General features: G+C 42.0%; 1 long non-coding RNA gene across 1 annotated transcript; it reads right to left on the minus strand.

Annotated features, from left to right (window-relative positions):
* Window positions 1–480: 480 nt before the first annotated feature.
* LOC118565186 lies at window positions 481–1763 on the minus strand. The gene is made up of 2 exons (XR_004932248.1): window positions 1015–1763; window positions 481–944 (listed from the first exon to the last, which is right to left on the minus strand). It is a non-coding gene; the product is annotated as an uncharacterized LOC118565186 (long non-coding RNA).
* Window positions 1764–5009: the final 3246 nt, after the last annotated feature.

Below are 5009 nucleotides of genomic sequence, written 5' to 3' on the forward strand. Positions count from 1 at the left end.
ATAGCATTCGCCCAAAACGTCCAATTCTGTAGCAACATTTACAACAAAACAGGTCAAATAGAGTCAATGTAGAGATTTTTAAATGTCTCTATTTTTAAATCACAAATCATGTATATGGACTTTGATGAATAACTTCTGGAGATCATCTGTTATCTGTAAGTTAAAGTTGTCAGCTGTAAAAAAAAAAATCAGTTAAGTATTTTTTTAAGCTAAAGAGTGTCACATAAAATGTCACAAAGCATAGAAATATATTTCATATAACTGATGTAAATATGTGTAAAAACAAGTGGTCGATACACTGCAATCATGCTGCTTTTATTTTGAAAAGCAGCTCAGCCGTCTCTGGCGTAATCCTTAGCGTGACCAACAAAAACAACTGAGGGCTCACCAATGCCTGTTTATTAGAAGGATTCCTATAAACAGAATGTCATAGAACCGAGTCTTTTGACCCACATGCAGAACACACTGAGGAGGCAGAGATCCGAGTTTTTAAGAGTTTTATTAAATATAAAGCTCAAGACCTGTTGTGAGTCCTCCGGACGTCTGGTAACAGCGGGAGGTGGTAATCGCGGTATTATAATTGATTCACCGGGGGAGTGATCGGCTGCTGCGGGGGCACCAAAGACTGAAAAGCTGATGGTGCCTGGACCAGGGGCGGAGGCTGCCAAGCGGATCGTCGGTTCTAGGTGGATTCTGGTGATCATAGAGGGTGCGGTAGCTGACAGATGGCAGCGTCCGAGGGGGCGGGGCAGGGTCCGGTCACTCGTGCAGCGGGGGCGGCGGCAGGGAGGCTGTCAGCTGATCGGCGCTCTGTAGACGCCGAGACTTGCGAGGATGATCGGGACTTTCTGAGGTTTTCTTCCTAAGCAGCTGAGCGGGCCGAGAGCTGGCCGGCTCAGCCGAGGAAAAGGGTTCTCATGAGCGGGATCCGAGGCAGGTTCCACCTGGGAAACAGGGAGACAGAAATTAGGTGCTTTCCAAGGCGTAGAAAGACGCTGGGCTACTGAGTCCTACCACTTAAGGCTGACACTTTGGCTATGAGGTGCTGACAGCAGCCTGTTTAAGAACCGTCCCTGCTGATGACTGAACGCAGATCACCTGCGAGAGGCGCCTCCCTGCTTGTCAGCCTCCACCTGCGGAGAAGGGAGAGGGGAAAAAAGGCATGCGCCCAGCCCATGTACGCCTGCAGCACCCTGACACAGAATAAGAGGCTTTTTAGACTTTATCTGGTTAGCAGAACTGTTTTCTGATCCAGCGTGCAGCCATGACTGGTTCTGAATGAAGGATTTATCTGGCAGCCGCCCTACTTCCCTCTTGTGTGTTCGGTAGCGGACGGTACCGGCTTACTGTCTCCACTGGTTAAGACCAAAATTATTTATAACTGATCGCTCTTCCTGCTGCTCTGTTAACATGAACTGCAGCAGGAATAATTATTGATGGCCACAAGCTGTGTTAAACAGCTCCGCAGAAGGTGGAGTTTAGAGCTCTGTTAGGCGTGAGCAGGTGAAGTCAGTGAAATGCGTATTACACGGTCAATGCCTGTAAGATGAGAGGTTTGCTTATTACCACTCTGTGTAATAAGCAAAGTATGTCAATATAGTTCATTCCAAGGTTGAAATAAAATTAAATCAAGTCTATGTCTATATTCCTTGAATGTATGCTACACCACCATAAAGGAGCTCCCTCACAAATAACTTGTGGCCACAACTTATCTAACTCGTGGCCACAACTTACTAATGCGTGGCCACGCATTAGTAAGTTGTGGCCACGAGTTAGTAAGTCGTGGCCACAACTTATGTATCTCGTGGCCACGCTTTAGTAAGTTGTGGCCACGACTTAACATCTTCAAAAAAAAATTATGCCCATGTCACCAGAGGGGCTCCGTAGTTTGCCATTTAAAACATATTAATATTTTTTTTTGCAATTCCAACTGACCTACAGCAAGAAAGGTTTATTCTAATTAAGTTTGAAAAAGTGAGAAAAAAAAGCTCACGTATGTTTTTACGCAGTGTACAAAATTTCAAAGTTTCTCTTTTAGGTGACACTTTTAATACACATTTATTGTAGCTTTCTTAACTGAGTTAATTACATATTGGAGTCACTTACCAAGGCTAACCAGTAAAAGAAAAAAAAACTCCTGTTGGGGAAAAAATACCTGGCCTGTGTTTGTTAATTTGTAGCACTATAAAGCTACTGAGTTTTCAAAGTGATACATGTCACTAAATGTATAACCTTTAAATATCTGATTGGGACTCTGCCACAGATAAACATGAAGAAAGGGAAAAAAATCCAGATTTGCATAGGTTGAACAATATTGGAATACACTTTTGTCTTTTAAGTCTTGATTCAAGTTGTCAGAAAATGAGCCAGATAACAAATATTGATATAGATCCTACATTTTCCAAAAGTGAAATCCAAGGACTATTGGGCCTTCAAGAACAGTACCACTAGACAACAAAAACAACAAAAACACCGGTTCTTCCATTTAGAGTAAATGTACTGAACGCGTGGCTCTTCATATAAAACATAGTGAGCGTCTTATTTTCAAATTTGTCAAAAAATAAAATGAAATACCTCAGAATCTTAACTCACTTAGGTTAATAAAATACTTAAGAAACAGACAAAAATCTGCATTGTAAAGGAGGGAAGACTTTTTTTTACAGCAAATAATGCACGTTTAAAAACTTTTACCACACTGCAATATGTGCAACTTAACTCCCAAGAAGAATGTGGATGGATAAGAAAAGAAACACTATGGATGCCTTCCAAGCTCTCCTCTTGTCCACCAATAATAGCAGCATATCAACAGCAAGAAGTCCCTTTGTGAGTGGCAACACGCTGCTCTCCAAGTGACGTGTAACTGTGAGCAACCACTCTGAATGCTCTGACCATTCATGCCAGGCACTCCAAGAATCTGTGGATTGTCATGGTGTAATACCAGCCTTCTGGTTGCTCTTGCCGATGGACAAACCTGTCAGCAGACAACATATCACAGGCAGACAAGGGTTAATTCAGCAGAACAGGCGAGGAAGGCCTGCGTGCTTCTGTTTGACGTAAACTGAGGACCCGCTGGTTACGCAGAGACGACATTAACCTCCGGGTGACAGCGGATAAAGTGGAAGATTTTCATTAATAAAATGTTTCCCTTAGAATGTCAAATTGGCAAAGATGGAAATGATGACCTGTAATGACTCCGAAGCTATAATGGCTTTGTTTCAATTTGAGTTCAGCAATGTAAACGGGCCTCCCTCTGTTTTCTTCCACAGCCTTTAAACATTTAGCTTTTTGACCCTAACATGAGAAAAAAAACATACACACAAGACGAAGCAACCTAAGAGAGATTAAAGAAAAAAGAAAGGGACTCACTCCATGAGATGTTACAGTCATCTGCCAACAAAAAATAAAATGAGCACACTAAGAAAGGTGGGCTTTGGCATGGGTTAGGGTGATACGTTTGTACAAGATACTCTGTTTCTTTCAGGTATTGAAACAAAACTTAAATGTGGACTTTAGGTAGACCTTAGGTTGACTACTATAGATGTATGATGATTAAGGTAAAACTCATAACTAAATCTGTAATTCAGTGTGCCAAAATAAAACAAATAAAGCAGATGAATAAAAAGAAGACAATAGTGGTAGATCTAAAGAAGTTGGCTAAATCTTCAGCTAGCTAAATCTCGCAATGGTTCGAGATAATTGTTTTAGTTAAGCAGAATATTATGTGCCTGCGTCGCCTTTTTATTATACTGGTAGACATAACCAGTATAGTTTGTTGTTGCTACCTAAAAGAGGGTTGGCTGATCGTCCCGTCATAGCCAAAATGTAACACTGTGTCTTTTCATTCTCCCATAGCATTTTTTTACACAGCCAGGTCTTTATTAATTTAACAAACATCATTGTACACAGTTGCCTGAAAGCGCTCAACACCACATTTTTTTCACATCGCACAAGACTAGAGAGCTTAACATGTCTCTTGTGTAGCAGAAGGGGTTTTGTCACATTGGATTTTGAAAGTAGTAACCTGCAAAAACTTTACAGTAATGGAGACATGGTATTTAAGTTTGGCAATTGTCTGGATTTTGCCAAATAAATAATGTTGAATGTCTATGTGTTTAACCCAAAGCTCCTGTCCAAGTTGAACCTAAACAAAGACATCAAAAGTCAGGCCATCTGATCAACCAAACAACTTTTCCAACACACTTAGAAATCAATCTTCATCGGTCCAGACAGAGCTTCTGCATAGCATAGCATGACATTAGGAAACTTTATATTAGGTCATTGCTCCAACATTTGAGTAGGACTTGAATCAATTCCAAAGAAGTAGAGCATATGTGTGATATGAATGGACTCTCAGAGTTGCAGCACTGAGGCTGTGATCATCAGATACATCTGCATTTTGCAGATGAGCTGACTCTGAAAGCAAGGCCGTCAATTTACCAGCTTGTCTCTGCTTCGACCCTCACCAATGTTCATAAGGAAGGAATAGTGACAAGATCCCAGATACAAGCGGCCAAAGTGAGCTTCCTCTAGAGGCTGGCCGAACTTACCCCTAGATATTGGGTGAGGATGTTCTGTCACCTGGGACGAGCTCAAAGTAGAGCTGCTACTTCACCGTTTTGAAAGGAGTCAGTTGAGGTGGTTTGGGCATCTGATCAGGATGTCCCCTGTGTCCCTCCCTTCTGCTTACCTGACCTGGTCTGAGACAAATGGAAGACAATGGATGGATGGTTGGGGGTAGGACATGCAAAAATGGTATTTACCTAAAAACGATATAGTTTCACACAGTTGAAACACAAGACAAATAAACAGTCACGTGATGGCGATATTGGGGTCGTGCAGGTGCTCAACTTCACTCTTAACCTAAGCCTCAGTCTGAATACCCTTATAGAGCGAGGACTCTTTAGCCAAAGCGGAAGTGCGTCAGCGGTCGCCATGATAAGTGCTGTCCGAATAGTGCAATCAGTGAGGAAGGAGGTAGGAAAAGGAGCCTGTATGCTTCCTTCCACTTT

This window comes from Fundulus heteroclitus, chromosome 13 (genome assembly GCF_011125445.2).
Source record: "Fundulus heteroclitus isolate FHET01 chromosome 13, MU-UCD_Fhet_4.1, whole genome shotgun sequence".
Lineage (NCBI taxonomy): Eukaryota > Metazoa > Chordata > Actinopteri > Cyprinodontiformes > Fundulidae > Fundulus > Fundulus heteroclitus.